The sequence below is a fragment of the Taudactylus pleione genome, unplaced genomic scaffold (assembly GCF_031769625.1).
Source record: "Taudactylus pleione unplaced genomic scaffold, aTauple2 ptg000592l, whole genome shotgun sequence".
NCBI classification, from domain to species: Eukaryota; Metazoa; Chordata; class Amphibia; order Anura; family Myobatrachidae; genus Taudactylus; species Taudactylus pleione.
The window spans coordinates 2878779-2896897 of NW_028284994.1; positions in this window are offsets into that span (position 1 = coordinate 2878779).

The following is an 18119-nucleotide window of genomic DNA, read 5'->3' on the forward strand; positions in this document are numbered from 1 at the left end:
ATATATATATATATATATATATATATACATATAATGTGTATGTAAGCAGGAGCAGTTTTATATATATATATATATATATATATATATATATTTATAGTCAATGTTATAAAAGTATATCACCATGCGCAAAGTAGTAGTCCCAAATAATAATGTAATGAGCATCTTCTTTAAATGTTCACTGTTTGCAGCACTGGTTGTTCTCCCAGAACTCCTCCTCAAGAGTTAATTTGTGGAAATTTCTGGTCAAAGAAGGATTAGAACGGTGCGCACCACAGTCAGTATGATAAAATTATTTTTAATTACAGCACACATAAAAGACTTACATCTAAGTTTCCAGTAATCAGCATACAGATAATGTCATCATAGGAGACCATGGAGCCCAGGAGTAGTCCCGGCTGCTTAGATGTACACAGCAGGATTTGACTAGCACCGCAGTGTGTGTCAGTGTATAGCGGTGCTCGCAACCCGGTTCCAGCCCCCTCACTCGGACCTCACTCACAACATGGCAGTGTCGCTGCATCATGACATCACCAGGCCACTCCCCAAACGTGTTTCCTCAACAAGGACTTCGTCAGTGGGTGTGGCTAGACTAGGCATCAGGCCCTCTTTATAGCGCTAGACACTTTGCATATACTGATTAACATAATACAGTCAATCGTTTCTACTAGTAATAATCCACTTTGCCTTTACATATTAAGATCATACATTATAATCTTTTATAAAAGTTATTTATTTTTCAAGTTTTGCAAGCAACCATGCAATCCACTGCTACCTTCTAAATAATAGTGAATGAGACATCATTTTTTTGTAGTCTCTTTTTAGGATCATTCCAATTCTATTTTTTGTTTAAAGGGAAATGTCTCCAACTTCCAAAATCGCCATTTTGCCATAGAGAGTAAATACTCATAATATTTATAGGGGAACTTTGTTCTGCATAGTTATTTTCTCATATTACAAACTGTATGTCACATTCTATATATAACACAATTAAATATACTATACATTTAATTCCAAATACTAAACAATAAAAAAATCATAAACATCATAGATAAAAGATATATATAAAAACCAAAAAATTAAAAATAATTTATCAGCATTAGAGATTCTTTAGCAGCAAATAACGAATCCTATAACATCCTAGTGGGAATTTTTAGCAGCATAAAAGAGATTCTTTGGTAGCATATAGGGATTTTTTTTTTGCGACATAGGAGAAATTCTTTAAATATTGATATATACAAGAAATACTCGTCATTCCTTTCAAATTTATCATGGCATATACAATATAACGCTACACATAAAATATATGAAGTAATTCATGTAAAAAGAGCACCCATCCATCCACATATTACCAACTAAACATATAAAAATATTTAAAAATATATAGGAAAAACACAGTACCCGAAGACTTCTAATCAAGGAGGAACAGAACAATGTCACATCCCTCATGTAATCCCTGAGGACTCATGGTACCCAGAGTGTGTATCCAATAGGTCTCCCTTCTTGCTAGTTTTTTACTCAGATCCCCTTCCCTTTCATCTAATGTGACATGTTCTATTCCTTTGAATGAGAACCCATTAAGAAGTGATTTTTGGCATTCCATAAAGTGTCTGGGAACACTATGATTAAGAACCTTATTTATAATATTTCTTGTGTGTTCCAGTATTCTTATACCTTTTTGTTTTTCTGATATATTTTTTCCCACAACTATACTCTATCATAAAAATGACTGAGGTAGTAAGGTAATCTATTCTACTATTGATTTTCCTTTTCTCAGTGTTATCAATATTATAGAATTCTGTTTTATTCTTACTACAATGCTGACCCATCTTACAAAGTGTACAGGGAAAGAAACCTTTTTTTAATTAAAAAGGTATTACCATTCTGTTCTTTAATCTCAGGTAGTTTGCTTGGAGCTAAACTACTTTTAATAGTCGGTGCCCTTCTAAAAATAACATCTGGTTTCTCAGGAATTACTTTCTGGAGAATGGAGTCTAATTTTAATATATCCCAATGTTTTCCTAAAATTTCTTTAATCGCCCTTTCTTCCGTGTTAAAATTGGTGATAAAAGGTACAAGGACGAATTGCTTCCTTTCTTTTTTCTTATATTCTAGAAGATTTTTCCTTTCAATATTTCTTGCTCTTACTATACTACTTTCTATTAGTTTTGTAGGATATTCATTTCATTCTTGCAGCTAACAAGGATCAGGAGAAACTGTCTTCACCCAGAAAAGTTTGAGGAACAGGCTTTGATATATAAATAAACAATGCATTCATCATCATTCCCAAACTGATTCAGATATCCAGTTCATCATCATCACTCTCAAACCACTCCAGGCTCTCAACTCATCATCATTGGTCTCAAACCTATTCAGAACTTCAAAATGTCTTCATCAGTCTCAATTCAAGTCTCCAGTTCATCACTATCAGTCTCAAACTGATTCAGCTCTTCAGTTTAGCATTACCGGTGATTCTGACCATAGTCAACAATCCAGCATCATCAGTCCAAACCTGATTCTGCTCATCTATACAGCAGCATTATATCCTGTTCTCATTCCTACTGGCTGTTAATAAAGATATTTCATCCCCTCCTTGCATTCAGACCCATCATCCTCTACATCTTCTCTAACTCCTCACCTGATACATGAGGATGTATTTGCTCAATCCTCTCAACTTCATCCATGCCTCACAAGTCTCCACTTCAGCCTCCTACACATGTTCCAACCAACTCCAACTCTCAGGCATGACATTATGGAGGGACTGGCATCTATGTTTTATACACATAATGCATATTTTCTAAAATACTGTTGTGCTCAAATCTAATAATCCCTATATTGTGTGGCAAAACAAGTATATCAATGACTGAAAAAGTATATTAATGGCATAATAATAAATATAATTATTTGTTGGATTAAATAATGTGTAGTTTAGGAACAAATAAGTGATTATTATGGGATGCTGTATTGAGCTGAATAGCATAGGTTTTATTACTTGTGTGTGTACAATAGATGGTAGATACATTTAGTTAGATGTAGGCTTTACAGGAGGTAAAGGTCACATATTCAAGTTTGACCTTAGGAACTAGGACTCCTTACTCTTTTGAAAAGTGACATTTATATACATGCTTGAAGACAAATCAAATGGTAGATTATTAAAGACATACTGTACTGTAATGACTTGTTTAAGCAGTATATATATATATATATATATATATATATATATATATTGTAATGTGAGCTGTAAAGAGAGTCTTGTAAGCCTTTCATGAGACTCATCCTATGCAAGGGTCAAAGGGGTAGATTTACAAAAACTTCTAAATCAGGCAAGCAGTGGTGTTACCCATAGCAACCAATCAGATTATGTCTATGTCAGATTATGTCAGAAAATGTCTATGATTTTCTAGAATGCAATATAAAAATGATAAAATAATCTGATAGGTTGCTAAGGGTAACACAACCACTTATCTGTTTTAGAAGCTTTAGTAAATCTACCCCAAAGAGAGGAAGATATACATTTGGATACAGATTATAATGATTTAAAATTAAGTGAATCAGAGGAGGAGGCTATAAACATGGGTGAAAGTTTGAATTTTACACATGTTGCTCATGATCCACATGACTGTATTGTGCACATACAGCAAGCTACTACACCACAACTAGATGTAACAGAAATTCCATTACAATATCCTGATTTGTTTTTTATGTAGATGGAAATCATCATAGGAACAATGATTCATGAACATTACAATCAGCGACTGAAGTAGTAGACAATATAAACTTTTTACTGTGAGGCTTTGCCACCTTCCCATTCTGCACAACTTGCTATACTAAAAGCCTTAATTAAAGCTTGTCAATTGTCAGAGAGCAAAAGTTTTAATAAATGCACAGATAGTAGATATGCTTTTGGAGGCACGCATGATTTTTCTGAACTATGTTGACAGAGAAATTTGTCACAGTACAACAGTTGCAACAGTTGCTCATTATAAAGTTTTAAGTTAATTACTACATGCTATTCAGTTACCAAGACAAGTAGCAGTTATTAAGTATCAAGCTCATATGACAGAACATGATATTACAAGAGGAAATGATAGTGAGTATTTAGCTGCTAAAAAGTAGGGATGTGCAGGCTCGAATTAGTTTGAATTTTCCCATCAAGTTCAGATTTTTCCTGCCAAAAATCGAGTCTCAGAAAGAGGCAAAATGTCACCTTTCATGGACAAACATCATCTTTAATGGACTTTTGTCCTGGAATGATGATATTTGTCCATGAGAGATGGCATTATGCCTCTTTCTGAGAACCAATATTTGGCAGGAAAAATCTGAACTTGGCAGGAAAATTCAAACTAATCCGAGCCTGTACATCCCTACTAAAAAAGCAGTACAAATGGGTACTGCACAAATGATTGAAAGTACCAAAATACCAAATATTGTGCTCCCTGATCAAAATGAACTAACTGAAATGTAAAATAAAGTTGTTCTCAATGGGAAAAAGCCAAATGGGTGTCAGGATGCCAAATTGATAAAGATGGACTATGGCATGGAAAGGGAGGTAGGCCTGTATCACCTAATGTACTCTTGCCAGTATTTGCAAAAATGAGTCATGGTTTGACCCATGCAGATAAGCCTGCTATGCGGAATATAGTCCTATTGTATAGGTATGCACCTAAATTTTCAGCCATAGCTACCAGGTACTGTGCTTCATGTAGAACATGTTACAGAGAAATGCAGGGAAATCAATAAAGACAATACCTAATCACCTTCCACAAACTCAATGTCCATTCCAAATACTTCAAATTGATTTCATTCAACTTCCTAAGTGTAGCATGTTAGAATATGTATTAGTATGTGTTGATGTATTTTATGAGTACACATTAGCTAGAGCCATAGTTACCGTTAAATATAAAATATAGTATAGGCATTTGTGTGTAGATATGGTATACCACAGGAAATTTCCTCTAAAACAGCAGCTGCATACTCCGTATCATCCACAATTCAAGTGCAAATGTTGGAAGATATTATGGAGTTATTAAAAATAAATATCTAAATTAACAAAAGAAACAGGAATGCAATTGCCAGAGGCATTGCCATTGGTCTTACATGCTACCAGAGTAACCTCTTGAGGAGCTCTTAACTTATCACCATATGAAATCCTTTCTAGAAAACTTCTTAATTTGACTCTAATCTGCAATACCAGCCAAAGACAAGTTAATAATGTGACTGATAACTACATCTTATCATTTACTAAACATTTAATACAGATTCAAGCTGATGTGCTAGACACACAACCTACTCCAATTAACAGTGGCTGTCATAACCTGCATTCTCTAGACTGGATGATGATAAGAAGTTTCTTGAAGTCTGGTTTGCTGACTGGTTGATGGGAAGGTCCATATTGAGTGCTATTGATGTCACCAACTACAGTTAAAGTCAAGGAGAAGAGCACATGGATACATGCTTCTCATTGTAAAAAGGCAACAGATCAAGATAAAGTAAGTGAACATACAACAATGTGCACAACCAACAAGTAAGGGATATTTCTGAGATCATAATAATGTCTCAGCCCTTACCAAATCAAGACACTATCTGCCTGATGAAGTCAGGTGGGGGAAGTCTTGTGAAAAGGATAAGACAAGTGTCAGAAATACATTGGTATACAGAGTTAATGTGTCCTCAACCAAACATGAAATGATGGTCACTTTTAACTGTGGTAACATTGATGCTGTTTCTAATAACTATTATTCTTAAAGGTTAAGCTTTAAAACTTGTAAATAGAAAACAGAAAAAAATTTAACTTTTTTGGTAAGGAAAGACAAAAAAGAAACTATACTCACATCAAAAGAGCACTATAAACAATTATCATCAATCCAAGCATGTATTTGTAAATATTGTGAACACCATTCAGAAAGGTGATGTATAAAATGGTGTGAGGATGATCCTAATTACTTTAGCGACTAACATCCTATGGATGTTTTTCATCAGTTGATAGGAAACAAACTAAATACAAGTACTTACAAACCACAAAAACCACTTATCTATTGGTAGTTGGTGATTCCCCCACGGTCAATCCTCACTTTGCAGCCCCTTTGTGCGCAGTTGTCCACTGTATCTGTTTTGTTTAATACAAGTACTTGTTTGGTTTGTACTCAAGTACCATGTCTTCATCATAATGTTGGTCTGAACTATTCCATTGAATGCATGTAAATTAGTTAAGAAAAAATGTGGAAATTAGACTAGGGGTGAATACAACACTTCTATGCCCCCACATATAACATTATTAAAATATTATGTTATTCATTAAAATATAACATGTTATAATAAAGCTGCTAAACCAATAAGGTAAAAATAATTAAATTACAATACAACAAGGATATATTTAGGAGATATTAAGGAATTTACTGATTGTCCATTATAAAGTATAATAATTTAAATATAATTGAAGAATAATTTAAAAATAGATAATGATCGAGCTAATGAAAATATTATTTGTGGACTCCTTCTAATTGTTTTTTCAGGTATATTCTAAGGATTATTCACATGGTGGAAAGGTTTATTTTGGACTTTAGGATAACATGTTATTATTTTTTTATAATGCTATATGTGTAGTGATTTTCCTTTTCTTGAGATGTGTAACAGGTATATTAGGTAAACTATGTAAAAAAGGAACAAAAGCTTTGCAGATAAATGTATCAGAATTCTAAGGAAAATTGCTAATTACATAAAAAATTATTAGAATTGATTGTATAGAAATAAAAACAGAAAGGATATTTGTGCCATAACTTTAATGTAAAATAATCTTTTGATAGTCAAAATGACCTTATAAATCTCTGATGAGAATAAGGACATTTCAGCCCTATAACTTACATTTTTTTTATTCCATAGTTATAAGATAAAATGTGTGAAGGTAAGTCACAAAGAAAGGATTGATAAAGTATATTTGTGGCATAATAAATATATTTATTTGGTGGATGAAATCATTTGTAGTTTAGTAATAAATAAGGGATTAATATGAGATCAATGCATTTAGCTGAATAGCATAAGTTTTAGCACTTGTGTGCATTTGTGTGTCTCAATAGATTCTAGAAACTTTTAGTTGGACACAGGTAAAGGTCACATATTCAAGGTTGAGTCCTTACTTATCATTTTAAAAGTGTTATTTATATTCATTCTAGAAGACGTATCATTTGCTATATTTCTAAAGACTTATTGTACTGTCATTCCATATTAAAGCAGTATATATATATATATATATATATATATTCTGAAATGTAATGTGAGCTGTAAAGAGAGTTTTGTATGCCTTTATGGGAAATAGATTTCAACCAAAATTAATCAAATCTCTTTGAGTTATTGGGAGGATAACAACATCTGGTACGGACATGAGTTTGGTGCACATCAGGTCCTATGGAGGAGGCTCATAGGTTATATGTTCCTCATATGGAGGGGGAGCATCACTGAATTGGGCCAATTAATAAAACACATCAATAACAACAACACTTTGAAGTTCACCACACAGTACAGCCAGGTTGAGGTCATATTTTTGGATCTAACCATATTTATTGGCGATTAGCAGACACATACAAAGATGTACTGTCATTATCCTGACTTTATATGCTCATGTTCTAAGTAATTTGTCATGTGACTTACCTTCTCCACCTGTCCTGCAGTTCAGCTTTTCTGCTATTCTTGTTTGTGTACAGATGCAAAGATATCGCCATGTTGGAGCATGTCAGCTGCTTGCATATCTCCAGTCAGAGTGCTCCTTGTCTCAGCTGACACAGGCAACCAACCAGAGAGTTGTAATTCCTATTGCTGGACATACACTATAGAATTATCTGTCAGATATCTCTCCAAGCTGACTGGTTGGAATGAAAACCTGGTAATGTAAGGGAGAAAATGACAATTGACCATATGGTCTTAAACACTGGAATATTGACAAAAATGATTGGTTAAATCAAATGAATATAACCAATTTGGCCAATTTGACTGGATGACCATTTTTGTCTGTTTTCCAGTGTTTGTCAGCAAATGGTCAATTGTCATTGGCTCCCATACATTACCTGGTTTTCATTCCAACCTGCCAGCTTGGACAGATATCTGACAGATAATTGTACAGTGTATGCCCAGCAATAGGAATTACAGCTCTCTGGTTGGTTGCCTGTGTCAGCTGAGATAAGGAGCACTCTGACTGGAGATATTAAAGCAGGTAATGTATGGGAGCCAATGACAATTGACCATTACCAGGTTTTCATTCCAACCAGTCAGATTGGATAGATATCTGACAGATAATTGTAGAGTGATTGCGTTATTGAGTCTTAATTGGCCATTATTCCAGTGCCAGAGCAATTAGTCACATGATGACTCACAGCCTACTGATTGCAGCAAATCACATTGCTATATCTGGCTCCAGTTAGTAGTAAGACTACAGTTCTTTTTATTCATAGTTTCATGCTTTGCTGGATTCCCTGTCTGTTAAGAATTCCAAGTCACAGACTTTTCCTGAGTTTCTTGGGCACTTTTCTGCTACTGCAATACAAGCTACAACATATCTGAAGCTGCTTACACACGTAAAGATTTTCTGTCCAAACATCCATCTAGTTGATTGGTTGGATGAAAATCTGGTAAAATATGAAAACAAATGACAATCAGCAATTTGCTCCCAAATGCCAGAAAATGGACAAAAACTGTTGTTTGAACAAATTGTTTAGATCAACAATTTAACAAACTTGTCTAAATGTCCATTTTCATCTGTTTTCTGGCATTTAGGAGCAAATTGCTGATCATCAGTTACTCCCATACGTTACCAGACTTTCATTCCAACCAATCAACTAGTTGATTGTTGGAATGAAAATCTGGTAGCATATTGGAGTAACTGATGATCAGCAATTTGCTCCTAAGTGCCAAAAAACAGATGAAAATGGATGTTCAGACAAGTTTGAACAAATTGTTTAGATCAAACTTTTAACAAATAACAGTTTGTGTCCATTTCCGGCATTTGGGAGCAAACTGCTGATTGTCATTTGCTTTCATATCTTACCAGATTTTCATTCCAACCAATCAACTAGTTGGATGGTTGCACAGAAAATCTTTAGGTGTGCATGCATCTTTACACCAACCTCAGGCCACTGATTTCAGAAACTCTACAAATAATTCAAATTCCCAGTCTGCAGTTACCTTGTACAAGTGACTGCTTCTTAGTTTCCAGATTAATCATCCACCTGTGAGTCTCACCTGAGTATCTTGCCTGCTATTTTCAAATTGCAGAGTTCATCTCAGGGTTGTTAACCAGTTGTTGGATTGGTGCATTCCTCATATCATAGTGCCACAGATTCAGATATGGACTTCTATTAGTCACCTCCTAAGAGCACCACTTTGTTGGATGCCAGTCTGAATACTATTTTTTTACTCTGTCTTTGATTTCTGCACAGTCACTCAAGACTTCAAGCATGACTCAGGTCAAAGAAGGACCATTTGAACACCCAGATTCCATTTGTTCCAATTCTAACCTGAATTCTGCCAAATCTGGTTCCAGCCAGATTCCATCTCCTTCGGTTCCAGCTGATTCAAGTTCATCCAGATTCAATCCAGTTCCTTCTATATGTCTTGTTCAGTCTCCTTTGGTTCCAGCTGATTAAAGTTCCTATGGACCTAATCTGATTCTGTCTTCAGCTGATGACCAGCCCTCTCTCTACTTTGATGGAAATATTGCTCAATTCCACACTCTGACACACCAAAATCATACCTATTTTCAGATGACAACCCTGATTCCTATCACTTCAGCATTGCATTAAAATACTTAGGGGTAAATTTACTAAAGTGAGAGTTTTTAGAAGTGAGTTTTAGAAGTGATGTTGCCCTTAAAAACCAATCAGATTCTACTTAACATTTAACTAGCACCTTCTAGAAGAAAATACCTAGATTCTGATAGGTTGCTATGGGCAACATCACTTTTAAAACTCACTTCTAAAAACTCTCACTTTAGAAAATTTACCTCTTAGTCTCAGCTTTTAAAGGAACAGCCTTGGTGTGGGCTAATCAACTCAATGAGTCTAAGTATCCAGGACTTAACAAACTTCAAGCCTTCTGTAATAGAGTTAAGCAAAGATTTGATACCAAGGAAAGACTACCATCTGTTTCTCTCAGTAATAGACTTCAACCTGCCTCCCCAAGAAGAGATTCCAAATTTGTTTTCTTAACTAAGGGTCCTGAGCCCAAAACCTCAAAAATATTTAAATGTATCGACACCAATGGAAGCTCTTAGTGTTCTGCCATTTCCAGGCAGAGAGTTTTTCTAGTCAGTTCCAGAGATGACATTCTCTCTCCAGTCAGGAGAGTCTCTGCTTCTCTATGTTCATTACACATTTCAATCTCCCAGAGTTCAGCTGATCCTTTATCATCTATTTATTTAGGTGGAGATATTACTCATTTTTTTGTGCTGGTGGATTGATATCTTACTGTTATGTAGTCTGATTCATCATCTGGAATTACTTCTGCCAATGTAGTTAGATATCTTTTTCTGGACTTCAGAGGGCAAGCCTTAGAATGGGTTTATTCACTGATTGAGTCTGATGATCGAATGCTCCAAGATTTACTGTCTATCAGTGATGCTGTAATTAAAAGGGTTTGGTCCAAAGACATCCCATGTAGAGTCTTCCAAGCATTCTATATGTTCTGCCAATAATCCTTATATTGCTTGGTCCTCCACTTCTTTGCAGTATGAGCAAAATCAACCTTTAAAGGGCCAGCATGCTAAGCACTTCCAAGCCTCCAAGTAAAGCAGTACTTCAGAATCTGCCTCCATGGACATGACAATTGGGTATACTTCTCTGTTTTCATTATACAGTGTTCCTCTAAGTATTCTGGTCCACATATTTCATCATCTACCCAGTTTTCCAAGTGTTCTTCTAATACTCAGTCCTCTGATCCTTTGAGTGTTACAATATGTGTAGGATCCTTCATATGCTTCATATTATTATAGAGATTCTCTGGAATGTAACAATATAAAGAAGCATGATTCAATTCTAATGCTAGACATGGACTCTGACTCTGATTATGATCCTGATCACAATGATACTCCCTTCCTTGAGGTCCCATGTTTTCTGACAATGTTTTTCCTCACCAAAGATTCCGCTTCCTTTGGTTGGTTCAAGACTTTCTTGTAGAAAGAAGAGGAATAGTCAAAGATGTTGAATTAACCTTTCCAGATATTATTGTTGTAATTTTTCTATGAGCTCTCTCCCAGATCGGGAACAATATTGAGCCCCGCAGTACAGGGAAACACTTAATGATATTGCTCATGGAGCACTTCAATAAGTGTGTACGTGCCTTTAGTTTTTTACACAGGTTCTTGCTTTGCTAGATTCCCTGTCTGCTAAGCCTCCCAAGTCACAGATTTGTCCTAAATTTTCTTGGGCATATATCTGCTAAGTTCCTGCTATTCAAGTTACAACATATATGACACCAACTTCTCAGCTCTGGGCAGACTTCAGCTATAGTCCACTGATTTCAGAAACTATTCAATGCATTCAAGTCACCAGTCTTCAGTAACTTTGTACAAGTGTCTGCTTCTTGCCTGCTATTTCCAAATTGCACAGGAGTTCATCTCAGACTTTTTAACCAGTTGCTGGATTAGTGCACTACTCATTATGCTGCAGTGTTCCTTTATCCTGGCATGCAATTAACCCCAGAATCTCCTGCAAGCATATATTCCTCTGTGTTTATTTCATTGGTTCCTCATTACAGTTCCAGCACTGCTAATTCCAGCTGAGTGTATATCAATACCTCCAGCACCACTGAGTCCAGCTCAGTGTACAACAATACCTCTAGAATCACTGAATCCAGCTCAGCAAACAACTATCCCTTTAGTTCCACAGAGGTCTGGTCTCAGCTCAGTGTCCAGATCCACCGGTTCTTTCGTGGTGTCTAGCTCTAATCCAACAGCCCCAACCTGGTGTTCAGCCACAGTTCAGCTGCTAACATAGCATCCAGCACCACTGGTACCAGATCAGTATCCCACCAAAGTCCACTGGCACCAGCTCAGTGTCCAGTTCCACTGTTGTCCAGCCACAGTCCACCGTGTCAAGCCCAGTGTTTAGTCCCACTGGTATCAGCCCGGTGTTAAGTGTACATTGTTCCAGTGATACCACTTCCAGCCAGCTCATTACCCCAGAATCTGCTCCAGCAAGAATCATCATTAAAGCACTTGCCAAACTCAACTCAGCTTCACCTACTGCCTAGTTGTCCCAGTCCCTGTGCCCGCAGACAAATACCTTGGGTCCAAACTGGTTGGATCCTGACAACTACATTAAACTGGTCAATGTAAACAATTGTATCCTCTCAGACAGTGGGCAACCCTCTTATTGGCTGCATAACCATCAGTCAGTTCATTCAAAAACAGAGAAATTACACACAATTAAGACACTACCAAATTGAAGTCTAAGCAGTTAGAAAACAAATTGTAGCCAAAACGTCTGCTGTAACTTAATCCATTCATCAGATGAGCTTCTGAAAGCCTCAAACTGACCATATATCAGACCAACTTTCCTCCAACTAAAATGGTGCTCCTAAGGCTGGGTACACACCTAAAGATTTTCTGTCCAACCATCCAACTAGTTGATTGGTTGGAATGAAAATCTGGTAAGGTAAGGTATGGGAGCAACTGATGATCAGCAATTTGCTCCTAAATGCCAGAAAATAGATGAAAATGGTCATTCAGACAAGTTTGTTAAATGTTTGATATAAGCAATTTGTTCAAACAACAGTTTTTGTCCATTTTCAGGCATTTGGGAGCAAATTGCTGATTGTCATTTGCTTTCATACCTTTCTAGATTTGCATTCCAACCAATCAACTAGTTGGATGGTTGGACAGAATATCTTTTTGTGTGTATGCACCGTAACATTTAACCAGCCAACATCTCCCCAACTTGTGATGTCATAGAAGTAGGCAGACTGTTTGCCTACTTCAGCTTGTTTTGAAGAAATATTTGTAAAAGAAAATAAAAAACACCTTTTGAAAGTCTATTTAATTATGTATTTAAAACTGGGGAAAGGGGGTGGTGACATCCTCCTCCATAACCGTATATTACATATTTTTTTTTTTTTTTAAATGGAACATAGAAAATGAAGCCTTTACTTTCCATGCATTTACTTTCTCATTCATAAACATTATGAACATTTATTGATTTCAGAAGTTAAATCAAGTTAGTCAAGCCTATTAGAAGTGTACATGAAGCATCAAAGTATCTCAGATAGTCTAACCTTATGGAACCATAAATGTGTTCTCATGTCAGCTGGGATATTATACAGTAAATACTGTATCATGGTGTGATAAATTGCTCCAAGGAGCAATAAAAATCATTGTAAAAAAAGTTTGATACACTGAGGCCCCCCAATACATACAGTAATTTACAAGGAGAGAGACACCTGAGAAATTAAGGACAATTCTCTCCTTTCACTTCAGATACTCCTTATAGTGGTATAGACATATTGAAATATCAGAAAACAGACCTATGGCTTTATGTGCAAAGCAGCAGCTTTTTAAGCCTATGCTACCAGTGGGTTGCAAGTGAAAATGTAAAAAGGCACATGCAGTCAGTATAAAGCCCAAAGTTATTTATTCTGGTTGTGAGTGCTATTTTACATTTCCAACTGCAACCCACCAGGTAGAAGCGGCATATAAAAGCCACTGCTTCATAAATAAAGCCCCAGGTCTCTCCACTTATGCAATTTCTATAGTACTAGACTGTGGTTACACTGGAAGATGAAGAAAAGTTAAAAAGCAAAGTAACCAAACCAACTGCAAAGACTATTATAGCTGGTGTGACTAACTACATGACTTGCCTGCTCTCTTATATTGTCCTACAGCTCTCCTGCATAATAAAACAAATTATGTCCAATTAAAAATAATTGCCCTAATAAGTATCAATTAAAAAATGTGACAAGTATGCGCTTTATTAGGTGAAAATGTTATATAGAGCTGCAGGATTGAGAGGATACAACACCTATTGTTCCCATTAAAGACAAAGAACTAAATAATGTTTATGAGGAAAAAAATACCATATATAGTACATATAATTCAACATTGTGGGTTGAGTTATCTGTATATGGATTTTTTTTTCCTCATAAACAATATTTAGGTGTTTGCCCTAAAATGCATACCTGTGCCTTGGAGCTGCAAACCAGTCTCTCCTTTTTGAAGGCCAGCTTGGAGTGCCTGGTCCAACATCTGCTGTCTGGAGCCAAGAAATGACTGTGACAAAGGCCAGTGTCTACCTACATATCATTCAGTCAGGGGAAAAGTTTCAAACTTTCCCTTTACTCTAGAATGATTATCAAGCAACTAGTTGGAAGAGCAATTAAATATGTTTGATTTTTCCAACTAGACTGTCCATTTTTTAGAGTTTGTGAGCAAACAAATTATAGATTGCTGGCACACAGAGCCGATTATCAATCCCACCATCTAACTACTGTAGTTGGCTGGAATGATAACATTCTGGTGTATGGCCAGCTTATCCCAACTAGTTCTGGTTGCCTTTTCCAAGAAATTATGCTGCTAGGTACATAAATAATATATTTATGTTGTGTTGACAATTTACCTCATCCTTACCATGACCATGTTGTCTTCAACTCCTCCTTTCACTCAGTTTCTAACTAATCTTTTGTTTTGCCCTCTACAGACTGTACCTACAGTAGGTGGTACTCAGCTCTCCTATTTCATGGGTATGAAGAGTTAAGAAATTAAATGATCAGTGAGAAACAAGGCACAGTCTGGGACATAAAAATAGCCCCGGCAGACCCTTTGGTGGCTTGAGAACATGGTGGCTTGGGGCAGTGTTTATGCAAATTCCATATGGTCTAGAAGTCTGCATGGAAAATTCTGAAAATGTCCCTCCAAAAGTGGCCACCATCAAAGAGGAGACAGAAGTAAGAGGTCCTGCTTGACCTCTATCCTCTGTAAGGGAAGCACAGGGCACATAACATTACCAGGAAGTGCCGGGAACTACAAGTCTCAGACTTTTGCTATACTGAATAAATATGGGCCAGCCTGAGAACTTAGGTAATGGACTACAAGTCTCAGACTTTTGCTTTACTGAATATATATGGGCCAGCCTGATAACTTAGCTAACAGACTATAAGTCTCAGACTTTTGCTGTACTGAACATATAATTTCCAGCCTGAGAACTTAGGTAACAGGCTACAAGTCTAAAGGTGCCCACACACATACCGATCTGCCCACGATCAGCCGATGTGTACAATTTGTGTATGATTTCCATTGAAACTCTCCCCGGCAGCTCTGCACACGATCTCCACACAATATGCACATGATTTGGTGTCCAATCTTCAAACGATCTCTCCTGCAGTCAGACTTTCACAGTGCATTGTGTCCTAGATTGTCAGATCTGCCCTACTGCATGGCAGATCTGAAGATGTGATGTGCAACCAGCGGGGACACGCATCGCATTATGATCGTGAGTGGGGACTCACGATTACCTCATGATTTGGCCATATTTTACACGATCTGTCGTTCCAATGTGTCGGAATTTGCCAGATCGTGTAAAATGTCACTATATGTGTGGGCACCTTTAGACTTTTGCTGATAAGCAATGTTACTTAGCATATCACTGCATAGTATATTAGTTTGATGTTTTTTGCTTCAGTGTTAGTTAGCTCATTGAGTCTGTTATTAGCCTAGTGGTATGTGCTGTGTGTTTGTTTTACTCAATTTATTGCAAGCCATATTATTGGGAAGGTGCTGGGCTTGTAAGCAATCAGTAATTTAACATGCCAGGTCTTCTACATATGGGTCATTAGTAGGCTGGAATAGCCTGGCTGGCAGTGCCCAATTTCAGAAGTGCCCTGTATCAAAAGTGCAATTTAAAATGAATACTGGTGTTAGACTGGTGTTGAACCGAAGGGAAACAGAAGGGAAACAACCGATCTGCACTTCTAAAACCTAATCTATATTTGGAGAAAAACCAACAACAAAGGAGATTTAAAAATCTCACTGCCACAAGTTCCTGCTGACTGCATAACCTGGACTTTCAACACTGAACTCTGGTTGCTACAAAAACATTGGCCATCACTTGCTACTATTTGTGCTGCCTCTATGATTAACAGATAATCTTACTGAATACTGTTAATGTCAGCTTAACTCTCTAATAATGTTTTTTTTAACTGAGCTCTTTTGCCTAGTCTTACATCATCTAGCTACTACTACTCTCTACTCTAATATTCAATTGCTGCTCCCATCTAATCTCCACTTTTTCAAAACTTAATAATATATTTATGTTGTGCTGACACTTTACCTCATCCTTACCATGACCATGTTGTCTTCAACTACTCCCTTCACTCAGTTTCTTACTAATCTTTTGTTTTGCACTCTAATTCCACCTCTATCATTTTCCCCTGGTCTCCTCCACCACCTCCTATCTCCCCTTCTCTCTCTGTCTTCCTCTCCCTCTTCTCCCATTACTACATTTTCTTTCTCTTATACCCCCCAAGGATACTACTACCCCACTGCTAATCTCTCCTCCCTTACTTATCTCCCAATCATTTGCCCCACTTTCATCCACGTCACCTTAATTTCCCTCCCTGCCCACTTCCTACAGGGCTCCCTCCTGGCACATGAGCACGCATAATTGCTACACTCTATTCATCTCGCTCTCCCAAAGAAATCTCATCTCCACGCTACTGCAACCCTGGTAATCTCATTCACATCTCTCCTATCAACTCTGTCACTCTATCCTGTGCCATCTGGAATGCCAACTCAGTCTGTAACAAACTGGCCCCCACCCATGACCTTTTCATCTCCAACTCCCTGAATCTCCTTGCCATTACTGAAACCTGGATTTTACCCTCTGACACCACTTCTCCTGCAGCTCTCTCTTATTGGGGCCTCACCTTCTCCCTCACCCCCAGGCCTGGGGGTCACCATGGGGGTGGTGTTGGGGTCCTTCTATCCTCTGGTTACTCATACCAACATATACCATCAGAACCATCCCTTACATTCTCCACTTTTGAAGTTCATGCTATACGCCTCTTCCAACCAGTACACCTCAGAGTAGCTGTCATCTACCATCCCCCTGGCCCTCCCTCCAAGTTCCTTGATAACTTCCCGGTTCACTCATTTTCTCTCCTCAGACCTTCCCTCTATTATCCTCGGTGACTTCAATATTCCTATTGATATCCCCACAAAATCTGCTACCTCCAAACTACTCACCCTCACTTCCTCATTTGACCTCTCCCAATGGAGCTCCTCACCCTCCCATGTGAGTGGGCATTTGCTTGATTTGGTATTCACTCACCGTTGTGATATTTATGCCTATTCCAATTCCCCATTCCCCCTCTCTGATCATCACCTCCTCTCTTTTAACCTATCCCTCTCTCCTTCCCCTCCTCTTCCTCCGAAAGCCACCATCACTAATCATAACATTGAAGCTATCGACACTGCTTTCTTTTCTACCCTACTTGACTCACTTCTCTCCCCTAGCCTCTCTTTTTCCTGCACTGAACAAGCTGCTTCCCTATACAATGTCTCCCTTACTTATGCTCTTAACTCTGTTGTTCCAGCAATCACTACTCACCCTCGCAAATACACACCTCAACACTGGCATTCCAAAGGCACCAAATACCTGCAAAAATGTTCATGAACCGCTGAGCGGCAGTGGAGAAGATCACGCTCTCAGGCAGATTTTCTCCATTTCAAATTAATTCTGTCATCCTACAGTGCTGACCTTTCCCTCTCTAAACAGTCATATTTCAAGAATATCATCTCCTCCCTGTCCTCAAATCCCCAGCGTCTCTTTTTCACCCTCAACTCCCTCCTCTGCCCACCCCCTCCTCCCCTCCCCTCCTTGCTCTCTGCCACTGACTTTGCTACCTATTTCACATCTAAAATTAATTCCATACATCAGGACATTATATCCAACCAGTCCCCCAGCTCTCCACCTCCTTCTTTCCTGGATCAGTCCTCCCCATCCATTTTACCGACTCTGACATCCTTCTCCCCTGTGACTGAAGAGGAAGTTATGGTCCTTATCCAGTCCTCCCCCCCTTCCACCTCTCCCCTCAACCCTATCCTCTCCCACCACCTCTACTACCTCTTTCCGTCTGCCTGCTCCCATCTT